Here is a 16133-nt window from a genome sequence, read left to right as displayed (position 1 = left end):
CACTCCTGACTTGTGCCTTGTAGATGGTGGGAAGGCTTTGGGGAGTCAGGAGGTGAGACACTCGCCGCAGAATTCCCAGCCTCTGGCCTGCTCTTGTAGCCACAGTATTTATATGGCTGGTCCAGTTCAGTTTCTGATCAATGGTAACCCCCCAGGATGTTGATAGTGGGGGATTCAGCGATGGTAATGCCATTGAATGTCAAGGGGAGATGGTTAGAGTCTCGCTTGTGTAGTGCTTCTGTGGTGCGAATGTTACTTGCCACTTGTCAGCCCAAGTCTGAATGTTGTCCAGGTCTTGCTGCATATGGACACGGACTGCGTCAGTATCTGACGAGTCTCGAATGGTGCTGAACAGTGTGCAATCATCAGCGAACATCCCCACTTCTGACCTTATGATGGAGGGAAGGTCATTGATGAAACAGCTGAAGGTGGTTGGGCCTAGGACACTGCCCTGAGGAACTCCTGCAGTGATGTCATGTGATTGAGATGAATGACCTCCAACAACCACAGCCAACTTCCTTTGTGCTAGGTATGATTCCAACCAATGGAGAGTTTTCCCCTTGATTCCCATTGACTTCAGTTTTGCTCGGGCTCCTTGATGCCACACGCGATCAAATGCTGCCTTGATGTCAAGGGCAGTCACTCTCGCCTCACCTCTTGAGTTCAGCTCTTTTGACCATGTTTGGACCAAGGCTGTAATGAGGTCAGGAGCTGAGTGGCCCTGGCGGAACCCAAACTGGGCGTCAGTTAGCAGGTTATTGCTGAGTAAGTGCCGCTTGATAGCACTGACGACGACACCTTCCATCACTTTGCTGATGATTGAGAGTAGACTGATGGGACGGTAATTGGCTGGGTCGGATTTGTCCTGCTTTTTGTAGACAGGACATACTTGGGCAATTTTCCACATTGCCGGGTAGATGCCAGTGTTGTAGCTGTACTGGAACAGCTTGGCTAGGGGTGCAGCTAGTTCTGGAGCACAAGTCTTCAGTACTATTGCCGGAATGTTGTCAGGGCCCATAGCCTTTGCAGTATCCAGTGTCTTCAGCCATTTCTTGACATCACGTGGAGTGAATTGAATGGGCTGAAGACAGGCATCTGTGATGCTGGGGACCTCAGGAGGAGGCCGAGATGGATCATCCACTCGGCACTTCTGGCTGAAGATAGTTGCAAATGCTTCAGCCTTTATTTATTATAGGTGGCCTCATATTTCTTGGCTTCATTGGGTTCAGGAAACAGATTGTGAACCCGAGTCCCGAGTTACTGGGGGTGAATTTCCACAGGGCTCTCCTGATCAACTCCTGGAACTTTGGCGGAAGAGCCGGGGAAACAATGGAAAAAATGTTTTCTGGGGTTCCACAGCTCTTCCACAAAAGCTACAGTGGATGAACGGGAGAACCAAGTCTGGGGCGGTGGCATTGAAACGGCCTTGCAATGAAGCAAAACAACAACTTGCATTTATATAGTGCCTTTAATGTAGTAAAACGTCCCAAAGGGCTTCACAGGAGCGTTATCAAACAAACTTTGACATCAAGCCACATAAGCAGATAATAGGAAAAGCGAAGGTAGTTTTTAAGGAGCGTCTTAAAGGAGGAGAGGAGGTAGAGGGGTGGCGAGGTTTAGGCAGAGAATTCAAGAGCTAAGGGCCTAGGCAGCTGAAGGCAATGGAGGGATTTGAAAACAAAGGTGATAATTTTAAAATCGATGCATTACTGGACTGGAAGCCAATGTAGGTCAGCGAGCACACGGCGACCAATGATGGGGTGAAGGAAGTGGGGGATGCGCAAGTGGTCAGAATTAGAGGAGTGCAGAGATCATGGAGGGTTTTAGGGCTGGAGGAGGTTACAGAGATAAGGGGTGGCAAGGCCATTTGGTTGGGGGGGGGGGGGCGGAGGGTGGGAAGGAGTTGAAAACAAAGATAAGAATTTAAAAACCTATAGCATAACAGCACTGAAAGATCATGAATCACTGTATAGGATTGAAGTCCTTCAGACCTCCATGTTGCATGATGTATAGGTGTACACTTCCAACAGATTATGCACCATAAAAAGACCAAGGGGTTTAGTTTAGACACGGGTTCTCCCAATCATCCGCTATAACATTGGCAAAAGAATTGCGGAAACCCCGAAGAAACTGAGTTTCTGCGGATCATCCACTGAAGTTATGCTGCATGATTGGGAGACAAAAGTGTGTGGTATATACATGCAATCTATGCATGACATTCAGCTGTAAAGGAACAAGGCCAATACAAGTGGGACATGAGTGAATTACAAGAGTGAATTTACAAGCTTAGTATTTTTGTAGAACAGGAATCTGTTTTTCATCAACCAGTAAGTACCAGAACAATATATGAAATATAGAACCAGAGATAGAAAGGAGATTAAGTAACAAGGCAGTCATTCCAATGACTGGTTCTGACATCATTCTAAACTGAAAGCTAACCTTAACATGGAGTTCCTATCCCTATAACTTGTTCTCTAGGATTTTTCTTTTGGTTTGTATGATATATGGACTCTACATGCTTTTCGATCATTTGTGAAGTTTCTTTCTTACTCGAGAGTGCATGGTGGTGAAAGGCAGCTGTTGCTGTCTGTTTGATGGAGAATCAGTAGAGCAGTTTGATAGCAGCATGTTTTGGTGGCTAGAAAAGATGGTTTTTCTTAGAAGAAAAACATTTACAGCATCGGGTGACCTCAAGAAACCTTGAAGCGTTTGGTGTTTCAAATGAAAGACTCAATTAGCTTGCTGTTTATATTCAATTCCTTTGATGCAGTAAATAGAGCATAAGTATTAGGAAAAAGAGCGCTTTGCAGAAATTATGTATACATTAGGATTTTAGGAACAACAGCCTCACACGGCAAATACTGAATTATAACTACATGTTTTTCAGCAGATTCCAGGAGGCAGGCACTGAGTTACAAGACATTCATTCAGAGCAGTTCTGATAACGTCACAAATGGTGAAAGTGAGGCTCAAGGGGTTTACGAAAGTAGCAGAACTCGGGTATTCAATTACTCTGTAAACTCACTGCCAACCATTCGTTATTCTGTACATTATGTTATGTATATTTTACACATTTAATAAACTTTCTTTCATGTTTGTTGAGCATGGTACAAGTAGCATAACAAGGGAAAGGGAATATGAGATTAATTCCATCAATGGATTGCAGAGAAATAAACTGGATAAATAAATGCTACCATCTACATTATATCAACTACAACCTCTATTATAAGGTGCACTCTCCACATCATGTCAACTGTTGCTGATGTTAGAAGACGACAACCCTGGGACACAATGTAAAGGTGTATATTTGAGGCAGTGCAGATATCCATCTTAAGCTTTTTGAGGAGGTCTTCAAAACCATCTGGATGTTGATTAACTCAGAACTGAAACCAGTGTGAGTGTGAACAGTACAAGTATGGATGTAGTGAACAATATGAATGAGTGTGAAAGTGTGGGGTGAACAGAGTGAGTGTGTGGTAAGGAAACAAAATAAAAATGTGAAAAATTGCACTTTTTAAACAAATGGTTATGGTGCTGTGGATGGTGTTCCAATGCATTTTACAATGGTTAACAGTATCAACTTTCACCAAATTTCTGATTTTAAGCTCAAGTATTACAGTGAAAGCTTGCTGCATACTTGGCAACTTGTACCTAATACACCATTGGAACGTATAACATTACCCTGGAGGCCATTTGCGGGCTGCCTGCCCTTTGCCTGTGATCCTTGGCAGACTTCTGCTACATAAGCCTTTGGATCTCCATTCATGGGCTGTCAGACTGTGGCATGCTGACCAAGCTGAGGTTCAGTGCTTTTCCCTCATTTTCTTGCCCTCCCTCACAATTAAGAAAGGGAATGCTATTAGTTGGCAGAATTATTGAAGTTTCCATAGATCAAGCAAAAGGGCCTACTGAAATAGAATTATTGATCCTACAGTTTTTTCCCCCCTTCTTCCTGTGAAGTCATCCCTGGCTTCCATTTGGCAACTGCCCACAATGGCATAACTGAAATCAGGAGTTCATTGTGTGAAAGCGCAGGCAGAGGCCTGTGGTGTGGACTGTTGCAGCAGTTCTGAGATAATGGCTTGAATTGCATACTTGCGATGTTTGATGGCGACAGTCGGTGTTTTAGGGGCATTGTTTGCATGTTTGTGGGCAAAAGCCAGTATCACTCCTCAGTCCCCTCCTCAGTGTTGCTCCAGATCTCCAACATCCTGTTGTTCCTGCTACTTCTCCAATTTTGAAGAGTGCTGGCACTGTGGCAAGAACACTTGTGGCCTCAGTGTACAGCGGGATTCAAAATTAGAGCAGCAGCAACACCAGGAGGCAGAAGTCCTAAAGGTTCCAACTGGCACCAAAGTACAGAACAAGTTAAGTGCTAGTGGACAGTCCATAGCTCACATGCCTGACAACTATAATTGCCTCATTAAATGCTGCTGTATGTAGTGTGCTAGTATACCAGGAGACACCATTTTACTATAATTGTGCCAAAATATCACACCAGTACGTACATTGCCCCCGAACCCTACATAACACCAATACACATTGCCCCACTGTAAACATGCCAGTATTGCATACTGGTTTATTTATTGTCCCCCATGAATATCAAACCAGTATACAAACCACAATGCACCTATTTCCTGTAAGTGGTTGGTACACAAAACAGGTATGCTAGTACAGTATAGTGTAAGTATGTGAATACACCACACGGAGTGCGGGGCGGGGGGGAGGGCAGTAATGTCACAGAAATATTCGGTCATATTCACATGTGGATCTATAATATTCCAATTGTACATCATTTTAACTCACCATGGCACTGGGTGAAAGGTCACATCCCAAATATTAATGTCAAATTTATTTTTCGTTGATGCATTTAAAATATTTTTGTCTTCACATTTCACAGTTTGTGTAATTAGAGCAAACTCAACCAAAATTGGTTATGGTAGCAACCGCATCCCTAAACGACCAAATTAATTTGTGGAAAACCCATTAAAAAATTTTCAGTGAGTAAAATGATGACTTCCCTTACATGATTTTTCACATACTTGGAAAAGAACAGGCTCTAATTCTACAAATGTATAATTGGACTATTTAATGAGAAAGTAACTGGTCACCTTGGATACCACTAAATAAAAGTTTATTGCTGCCAAGAATCAGTCTGCGAGGTTACAGCTGTACAGCACACGACAATATCTCATTAAAAACATACATTAACTTTTCCGGTACTCAAAGTACTCTGCAACTAACCAGAACATTTTCAACAACATAGTACCTTTGTATTTTGAGAAGAAAAATTGTCTACAGCCTCTGACAGGGTGCATCTTACCCAAAACTCTGAGCACAAAGGGTCGTGAATGATTGAACTCCTCCTCCCCCAAGATGTGGGAGAATGGACTCGAACACTCCCCAATATGAAGAATTTGAGACATAATTTGCATAAGAAATTTATGTTTGACAAATTCTGCATTGAGATTGAAATTTATGTTAATTAAGGTAAAGCATTTCCTTTGCGCAACCACCCTTTTAAACATTCCATTTTACTGCACTCTGGAATCTTCCCCCGAACAGGATTGTAGGTAATCCTCCTCTACAGCAGGGGTTCTCAACCGGGGGATCTGCCAGTTGGTTTGTCCATTCAATATGTAGGGGGGACTACTGATGATTATGGCATAAACATCAGTAGTCTCCTCTGTATATTGAGACAAGTAGAATAGTCTCAGCGATACAAAAAATGTGCATGCAGAGTCAATTCAGGTTCTTACTGTGGGACACCATTTATATGGTTAGACAAGTCCCTTTGCGTGGGCCGAGGTAGCATTAACCTTCCTTTCAACCTCACTGTAATGAAGCCACATCGGGGCACACACTCTATAATTAACATCGCCACTAGCACAGATCTGTGGTCTAGGGGGAAGTAAACTGCAAATGGTGGAAATGAATAAAACGGGAGTTTTTAAAAAATTAGTTCCTGGGATGTGGGTGTCGCTGGCAAGGCCAGCATTTATTGCCCATCCCTAATTGCCCGTGAGAAGATGGTGGTGAGCCGCCTTCTTGAACCGCTGCAGTCCGTGTGGTGAAGGTACTCCCACAGTGCTGTTAAGGAGGGAGTTCCAGGATTTTGACCCAGCGACTATGAAGGAACGGCGATATACTTCCAAGTCAGGATGGTGTGTGACTTGGAGGGGAACTTGGAGGTGGCGGTGTTCCCATGCGCCTGCTGCCCTTGTCCTTCTAGGTGGAAGAGGTCGCGGGTTTGGGAGCTGCTGCCAAAGAAGCCTTGGCGAGTTGCTGCAGTGCATCTTGTAGATGGTAAACACTGCAGCCAGGGTACACCGGTACATAGTGAATGTTTACGGTGGTGGATGGGGTGCCAATTGAGCGGGCTGCTTTGTCCTGGATGGTGTTGAGCTTCTTGAGTGTTGTTGGAGCTGCACTCATCCAGGCAAGTGGAAGTTGCTGGTAATACACGACAGGGCCATTGGCATTTGGAATGCAACAAGATTATCTAATGTTTCGACTTGGATCCTTGGATTTAGGTATCGGGAAATAAACAAATTCCTTCTCTACCTGCTTTTATGTTGCTTTCTTGCTGGCTCCTGATGTGTGGTTCTCCTGCAGCTGGTGGCAACCCTCAAGTTAGTTTGCCAGGTACACTTAAGGCCAGCCACCGAGCCAGACGCTAAGGCCAGCTACTGGGGAGGCCCAGTTTAATTTTTATTTAAAAAACGATATCCCAGCTACCAGCTTTTACGGATCCAACACGTTTATCTTGCAATTGCTGCCGACTGCACAAAACCCACATGTCAGGAGCCGGCAGCAACTAAAATGGGAAGAAACCAATATAAATGCAGCTTCTTAGACTGTACCAAGTGCAGAGGGGAGGGGGAGTTCACCGGGTAAGAGTCAAAGAAATAAAAACATATGATGCATAAAATCCTTCATGAAAAGAATAAAGTCAGGTTAATGCTTCGGCTGTTGAACTTTCATCAGAACGCGAAGATGGACAAACCACTTCATAGAACTAAACACAACCAAACGGCAGCAGGGCGGGAGTCAAGTCAGCCTGTCGCAGAGGAGCAGATACCACAAAAACCGTGCTTTGTTTGAATGAGGCAATAAAAAGGCAAAAGAACAAAAAGTTGTTAAAATAGTTGAGTAAGGTATGAGGGTGAAACAAACAGGCGAGAAAATAGAGAAAATTACCTCAGACTCCAAGCTTTATATTCATGGCCATGTGCTTCTCTGACGGACGGATAGGCCTAGTCTGGGCACAGTTGTACTTTGAGATACTGCCAGCTATTTGTGAAAAGGTTGGGGAGGAGGAAAGATTTTGGCTGTCTTTGTCACTAAAGGATTTATGGCGATGAGTCAGGTGGGTAAAATCACTCATGGCCCTGTTTATTTCACCATTTCTCTCATGAACCATCTGCCTCTGCCGCTACTGGTGTTGTTAATTCAAGTCGCTGGCTTTCACCGCCGTGTTGGGGTTTGGTATTGAAAGAAGAGGGAAGTTCTGTTTCTGAAATGGAAGAAGTGGACCTGGAATTTTAGTCCAGTCCGACCGAGTGTGCACAAAACAAGCCTGTAGTGGGCGCTGCACTTGTTGCTCCTGGTTCATTTCCTGTTAAGCAAATGGTTGAGGGGGTGGAGCAGACCTTGGACAGCAAAGGGGCACATAATGCAAATTTAGGATAAAAACAGAAAATACTGGAAATACTCAGCAGGTCAGGCAGCGTCTGTAGAGAGAGAAACAGAGTTAACGTTTCAGGTCGATGACCTTGCGTCAGACCTGAAATGTTAATTCTGTTTCTCTCTCCACAGATGCTGCCTGATCTGAGTATTCCCAGCATTTTCTATTTTTCATTTCAAATTTACAGCATCCATAGTATTTTGCTTATGTAAATTTAGAACTTAATAACTTCTTCTTTACGTTAGGTGTAATAGAGCTATTAATAACTAATTTTTATAGAGAGAAAATACTTGTGTTGTGTTACGGGGGCGGGGCACAGAATTTTATAACATGGGAGGGGGGCCTCGGAAGCAAAAGGTTGAGAACCCCTGCTATACGATAGTCATGTGATATCTGTCAGGGTTTCCATTGGTTTAGGCTGATCAAATGGAATAGGTATGGTTTACTCAACACTTGCATACACTAGAATCCTGCTCTAAACCTGTCTTCGGGAGCTGGGTAAAAAGCAAGGTGAGGCTGTATTAGATAGGGTATCTTACTGCAGTTTTATTACTGGAGAGAGAACTATGTCATAGCGAAGGTCATGTAAAAGAGCAATAGCGATCTGAATGTATGGGAGAACTCATTTATCAGTAGTGATGGAAACCAATTCAGAGATATGACAGTGATTGAGCAACTTCAAACTGCACATTAACCCAGCTCTGTGCTGCATTCAGCTTCTTCCCAATGATCTCGCCATACTGAATAAAATTTAATCTTTTAAAATTCAACAATAGTAATATAAACATGGGTGCTAAAGTTCATAATTTTTCAACTTTAAAAAAAAATGGGTAATTGACAGTAAGACGAGTCTCATTACCATTTTACACTGGGAATTAAAGATTGTGCATTGAATCTGGTTAAAAGTATCCTGTAATTTCTAGAATAAGCTCAGTGATTAGGTGTGACAAATTTCAACTAGGCTCACCAGAGGAGTAGGTTTCAATCCAGGATTAATTTCGAGGTGTCGCAGTACAATTTACTGGCGGATATCCAGTTAAATCACCTCATTCCCAATGCATTCTAGGTTTGGAAGGCCACCTTTCTTTATTTCACCTACTGCGCCCCCCACCCCACAGTAATTATATCCTTCACTAATGTTTTGTTTGTACTCGTGCAAAGTCTTTGGCACACACATAACATAAGAATGCAGTCACACAGAAAGAATTACAGTAATTATGCTCAAGGAACTACCTGGCTGGGAGGCTAGAGTATAAATGAGGCAGTGCTGTTCGATTAGCTAAAAAGGAATTATATATTTAATTCAGATTACAGCACCTGGTCTCAGTATACACGACGTCAAGCATTTAATGAAACTCCTTTTAAATTAGAACAATTATGGATGGTTGATTTCTTTTTAATAATATGTTCACAATTTTTTGGATGTTTTTAAATGACCGGGGGCTCAGCTCACTGAATTTACGGAAAGAATAGGATTCTGTTTGGTTCTGATGATGGTAGCTATTTGGTTCTGAACAAACTAACTTAGTGAAGGAATATACATCGCTTTTTTGCTTGTCCTTTTTTCTGCCAATTTTCTCCCCTCTGGTCCTCCTCTCCTCAAGGGGCTGACTCCTTGTCAAGATACAGTTCCATGAGCTATAGTTGCTTTTGAACATTGGCAGGCTATTCGACTGTGAGGTACCACCGTCAAACCCAATCCTGTCCTCAGTAGTGCGTTTCGAGCAGCAGTTGCTGAGTAACGATCAGGAACACCAACACTGGCTGGTTTTTCCTTCCTTAACCTAGGGACGCGGAGGCCCATTCTAGCATCTATACTGCTGCCCCAGCTGTGAACAGCGGTTTTACTTGGCCTATTCACTGCCTGAACCAGTTGAGAGATCAGGGATTGTGGTCACATCTTTGTAATCTGACTCATAGAGCATCACTGAATTAGTGGCAGAGTGTGCTGGAAATCCACTGCACTGCGAAGTGGTGATAGGATGCATGTCCATGGGTGCAGCTCACCATGGAGAAGTTATCTATTTTGGTTGTGCTGCCATGGAAAAGCACTGAACAAAAGCATAAGGTTAAACAAAAATTGGGCAAGAGTCACCCAACTAGGGTGAAGGCCACTCTTACACAGTCATTGCACCTCCTCGATAAGAATATAAGAAATAGGAGCAGGGGGTAGGCCATTCGGCCTCAAGCCTACTCCACCATTTAATGAGATCGTGGCTGATCCGATTTTGGCCTCAACCCCTCTTTCCTGCCCGCTCCCCATAACCCTCGACTCCCCTGTTGCTCAAAAATCTGTCTATCTCAGCCTTGACTATATTCAATGACTCAGCTTCCACAGCTCTCTGGGGTAAAGAATTCCAAAGATTCACGATCCTGAGAGAAGAAATTCCTCCTCCAAGGACTTATCCTAGTCTTCAAATCCCTCCATGTTTTCTCTCCTCCCTATCTGAGTAATTTTCTGACGCAGTCACCTCTGACTGGTCTAATGTGCTCTCTTCCCTCCCTCCCGTTACAGCCTTCAGCTATCATGTTCCAGCACTCTGTAATTCTTTTCTTAACCTCTTTGCCTTGTTACCTCTGATCAAAACTTACTTCTTCAACTATGCTTTTGGCCAATTCCCCTAATTTACGTTTTACTTCCTATTCCACGTCCATAGCTTTTCCTGTGAAGAGCCTTGGGATGTTTTGTTAGTGAACAGTGAAAGTCGGTTGTTATTGTACACAATTTCCTAGCAGCCAGTCATACAGTGGTATAAAAAAAATGGAGACCAAGCAGCTACAAGACCTATTTAATCTTTAGTAGGACATTTTTTCTCTGTACTTTATTTGAAACAAAGTTTGAAATGGATTCTTTATACCTATGTTTATGATTTGTCACAAATAGTGAACACAGAAAATCTTCCTCAAGATTCAGGTTATCTGCAATTGTTAGCCCTGAAAACATTCAGCATCTGAAAAGTTAATTATATTGAACTAAACTGTTGCTGTGACCTTGAGACTAATTAGTTAATACACACAAAGACACACTCGAACAGAGGAAACACACGATTACTCAGCCTTCTAATAATCATCATCTATCAACCGATTTGCACCCACAAAAACCATTAGCATCAGTCTGTTAGACATGAAACTAGAAACCTTCCCAGACTGCACTGAAAATCTTTAGCTCAGAGATTGGACAGAGGACTGGAGTTTTGAAAGTGGGGGCGAAAGAGGGTCTCATTAATGCATCTCATTAAGCAATGTTTACAGTTCTATGGGAAACAGAATATTTTTACATGTTTCACACACGAGATATAAACAGTGGGAATATCACAGTAATAAATGAGTTGAAAATTATCCATGTTTGCAAAAAAAACTCATTAAAAATGGCACTGTGTTCAAAAAGTAAGTCTCACTGATTGCAGTAAAATGAATTTGCCTTCAGTGGGAAGGTGATGTGTTGGCCTCCTCACTTTTCCACAAAGTCATTTCCTTAATTCAGTGGCAAGGCCCTTGTGCTGGTAACATGCTGGCTTGCTTTCAGTGGCTGTTCACATAACCAGATGCCCCTGGTGCATATACATTACAGAGCTGAACAAAGGCAGCTAAATTCAAATTTATAGTCTGTTTTAAAAAAAAAACTTTCCTTTTAAAATTATTGTTAAATGGTGATTGCTGTTATTTTGAGGAGAAACCAACCCCTGAGGAGCTGTGTGTTACATCCACAATGATGACACTTTAGTGACATTAATGTTTTGACACACATCATTAGGTCACCATGATACAGGAAGTACTTTTCCATGCTACTTTTCAGGAGTGACGGTATCCCTCTAATATATATTAGCAGGTCTCCACAGCTCTGCTCATAGTAGGTCACAGGATATGATTTTTTTTTAACAGCAAGAGCTTTAATGCCAGGTAATACACAACATATTCTTCTCCTGCTAAAGTGTAGCGATACGTAACTGGTATGTCCTTTAAGGCTACAAGGAGTAACTGCTCTCTGTTTCACTCAGGTCAGTTAGAGGCTAACTGGTCTTAGCAGATCCATTTGAAATCAGACTGGATTTCTTTTTTTATATAAAGTATGACTCCTGTAATTAATTCTAAGGTATTCTATCTTCCTCCGGCTGACTGGTCTTAGTAGATGCTCAGACCAATTAGAGGTCGGACTGGCTAGGTTTGTAATTTTAAAAAAAAATGTGAAGTAGAAATTGCAAGTGTGACAGAGTTATACCTTAAGTGTAAGGGACACAACGTATTCTCCTCCCCCAACTTTCTCTCCTCTGAAGCAATGAGGAGGCAGTGAGAATGTGCAGAACTTGAATTCTGATTCATGAATTTTTTTTTAATTTGTAGTTTCATGAGTTGCTCGTCACTGGACTTGGCAGTGGTGATACCCCAAGTATGAACTGGTGCAAACTATGAAAAATGCACAAATCCAAACAAATATGAATGAACATATGGGATTCACTTCAGAGCCCATTCTTAATATTCTGATTAAAAAGTCAAAGGGAAGATACGCAATGAACCACACTGGTGGTGGACATTCAAAAAGCCCCAACTGCATTCCCAGTCAATACCATTTTCTGAACTCCCAATTATTTCTTTAAAAAGTTCTCATCCTGGATAAATGGCAAGACTTCCATAAATAACTGGGGTATTTTATCGGTTTTAAAAATAGCATTACTAACAAGATTACAAGCTAGTGGTGGATTTGTTACACACCTGAGAAAAATTAGCACACTGAACACGTTGCAAAATTTAAGGCAGCAGAAAGCAAATCAAAAACAACTCTGGTTAGTCACGTTGCATTTGAAAATAGACTTGAGGAATACCTAACTTTTTAAAAAATTGATAAAATCAAAATACATTTACTTGAAGTATATCAGAACTAAAACACACAATATTAAATATCAAATTTAATATTGTTTACGTTCACTTTACCCAATAAACTACATTATTGCTTGTGATTTATTTAAAAGTCCTTCCTGTAGTTTATTAAAAAATTCTGCTCTTTCTCTTATGACAGGTCATTACTTTGAATCACCAGATGGCATGCAGGAAATAAAATTAAAATAAAAATTCCAGGTGCCCATCAATAAATAATGTCACATTCATTTTTTATTGACATGGCTCACTATTTGTTAGGTTGGTCCAAAAAGGGAGAAAATGTTTGGGGGGAGGGTTGAATTTTGTTTCTCTTCACCACATCTGGATTTTTCGAGAGTGCAGATTTCTTGTTCACACGTGCTTGTAGTGGTGTATGTAAATCACAGAGTCTGGGCTGTTTTTGGGGCGGTGATTTACAGTCACATTTCCTCAGCTGGTGAACATTCCAAGTCATGGATTCCTCCTGAAGGAAGTGACTTGCGAGACCCACTGGAGCTCTGCTTCACTAATTAGCTCGTTGTCTGAGTAGGGGACCCCAAGGTCAGAAAAGAAACAAAATAGGAGCGGCTGGGATGGAGTGAGAAGTCAAGAAAGGCGACTCGATTTCATTACCATGAGGGTTCTCCAATAAGCAGGCAACTAAAATGATTTACTCACTCAACACTCTTTCAAAACGGAGCTCGCAAGGTTGTAGAATAGCAGGGGGCATAAGGGAAGTAATGAGGAATTCAAGCAACATGTGTTATTTATAATGAGAAAAAGGAATGTCCAGAGAGAAAGTGTGGGCCAGTGTCTGCTTTCCTTTGAGAAGGCTACATCAATACTTTGTTGCTTAAGTCCTACAAACAATCTATTAAGAGAAAAAATAAGTGGGCATCCTTGACAAGACCTATCTGAGCAAGATAATGTAATGTAATTAGTTCAGGTTTTAAAACGGTTGAGTTATTTTCAGGCTTGTTGAAGACGTGGGCTGCAAATGTAACCTGGGCTCTGGAATTTCCTCCCTAAGCTTCTCTGCCTCTCTACCGCTCTCTCCTCCTTTCAGAAGCTCCTTAAAACCTATCTCTTTGACCAAGCTTTTGGTCACCTGTCCTAATATCACCTTATGTGGCTCGGTGTTCAATTTATTTGATAACACTCCTGTGAAGCGCCTTAGGACATTTTACTATGTTAAAGGCACTATATAAATGCAAGTTGTTGTTATTAACCATTGGTGATCAGATTGAGAAACAAACAACAAGTCGCCCAGTTCACTAAGCATCACCATTGTGGAAGACACCGCAACTATAATAGAGATGCTACTTCCGGTCTTCCTGTGGTAAGGAACTAACCCAGGAACATTAGAGAAGTGATAGATAAAACAATCTCAAATGTTGTCAGGAATTTCACCTTCACAAACTCATCGAATTGCACAAGGTTTGAAATTCTTGAATGTAAACAAGCTAGTATAGTCTCTAGTTGGCACATAAAGTGAAACTGTACAGAGGAGAGAGAAGAGGCACATTAAAAAGAACATACGTTTTTCATTTATGATGTACCAGCTAAATTTTCCACACACCACTATTCCCTATTGCACAACCTCTATTTATACTTAGTGAGTGTGAAGCCAGTCCTTTTTTTAAAAAGTGCAATGCAAAGTGTAATACAAATGTATCTTACTTTCCATCATTGGCCAATTGCATTACAATCAGGAGCCATGCCAATTCATAAGTTGAGAAAATTATAATTTAGCCAAACATAAAATGAAAAAGGGATATGAATAAATTGCTCATCAAGGTTGGTAAGAAATGGGTTTATACATTACATTTGGGTGGGATATCTGTATTAGTCTGTCATGTCATAGTTGCTTGTGAGTTATGGGGTGATCTACATAACAGTACCCATATCCCAGCCGTTTCTCTGTGTGCACAATGCTGAAAGCCAAAACGCTTACTCATTCACTTCAAATGAAAGATAATTTGATATGTGCATCAGCCACTTTTAAAGGAGTGTATTCTGCTGTGTGTTAGAAGATTATCCATTCACCTCTGTGGCTTGGGGTTGAATCCAGCCCAGACTAATGGAATTAATTTTTCCTCGCTGTTGGTTGGAAAGATCCTTTAGTCAAAGTACTTTGGGGAGTCTTAACCCAGTTCCGAGTTGGTACGCGAAAGTGCCCATAATTTAGCAGTGACAATCTATTCGGAGAAAAGAGAAGGATGTTTGGCATGCAACAATGTGGTGCTCTGTTGAGGTTAGGGGTTAAGGCACATTGTTATGGCAAAGTAGCGGGATTTTTATTTTGCAGCTACCCCCTTGCAACATCTGATCGAGAAATGCTTGGTATTAACAGTGGGTGCAAAAAATGGAAAAAACATTCCAACCCAACCAGCCTTGATAATTATCAAAAAGTTCAACATGTTTTTGGGGGTGAATTTATGCAGGTTTCTCCCAATCTCTCACCATAACTTCACTTCAATATTGACAGAACCCTCAGAGAAACAGCCTTTTACACTGTGGAGCAAAGAAAAGTCAATGATTTTAAACCAATCCGTGTGATCAAAGCAGTGAATATTGCGTGATCCAGTGCAATGCCCTTTCAGGAAGGGGAAAGGAATCACAGAGATTTTCATAAACCTGTTGACTGGGTTCAACTCTATGCTGAAGAGAAGTTTGGCTTCTAGATCATATTTTATTGGCACAGAGCCAATTCAGACTATGTTCTGTTTTGCTCTTAGAGTCAATACAAATTTTAGTCAAAGCTAAATTTGGCTCCAAATTGTCCTCCTTAGTAAAGCTGATAGGCACAGAAGGAGACAGAAATAGTTTCAGACCCAAATCGCAGAAAGTTCCGTGATCTGCTACCCAATTTCTAGTCAATGGTTTCATTTTTACTTTCTCATGTTTAGAATCACTATTTCTAAACCAAAGAGTCCAACTATGGTTCAGATCTAACCAAAATTGCAGAAGCAATGAAAATAAATAAGCTGAGGTGGGTCAACCACACCACGATTGACGCCAAGCTGATCTCCACTATGGACACACCATTAAAAGGCTCGATATCAGGAACTGCCCAGAATGGTTTCCAGCATTGTGACAGCAAATTGTGACAGCAACTATGTATTCCACCATAATATTCAAACTAAAAATGCTTTGGAAGAATTTCAAAAATGTAATCCAGATTAGACATGTTCCAAAACTTCACAAAAAATCTATAATGGCTGGCACAGAGTAAACTAGATAACCCCAGTGTCATTTCCATCCAGCATATTTCTTTTAATTTATTTTTTGGAGAACAATACAGCCCCTTTTGACTATGCAAAGACTTGCACTGTTTTTTTGCACTGAACCTTCCTTTTGCAAGCAATGATTGGAGTCAAGAGATACTTGAGGGTACTTGCAATTAATTACATTATCAATCACAATGTCGCCATTCCTACCAATCTACCATGCCAAGGAAAGGGAAAGCTTTCAAGATGATAAAGGATGGGACTGATTGGCTCTGAATTGAAGAGGGGTTTGGCCTCAGTTATCCAATTTTATTGACCAGAAGGCCTCCTTTTTCTGTCTCATTTTAACCTCTAGGTCTTTA

The 16133-nt window shown here is 41.5% G+C and overlaps 1 protein-coding gene across 5 annotated transcripts in view; it reads right to left on the bottom strand.

The window, feature by feature from the left end:
* Positions 1-16133, bottom strand: part of LOC147106110 (ELKS/Rab6-interacting/CAST family member 1-like) — a 1260296-nt gene that overhangs the window by 210581 nt on the left and 1033582 nt on the right. The gene's annotated exons all lie outside the window — the stretch shown is intronic.

This window comes from Somniosus microcephalus, chromosome 16 (genome assembly GCF_052327205.1).
Source record: "Somniosus microcephalus isolate GS21.2 chromosome 16, FLI_Smic_1.0, whole genome shotgun sequence".
NCBI classification, from domain to species: domain Eukaryota; kingdom Metazoa; phylum Chordata; class Chondrichthyes; order Squaliformes; family Somniosidae; genus Somniosus; species Somniosus microcephalus.
Note: the sequence above shows the minus strand (reverse complement) of the source record. Positions and strands in the feature narration are given on the sequence as shown.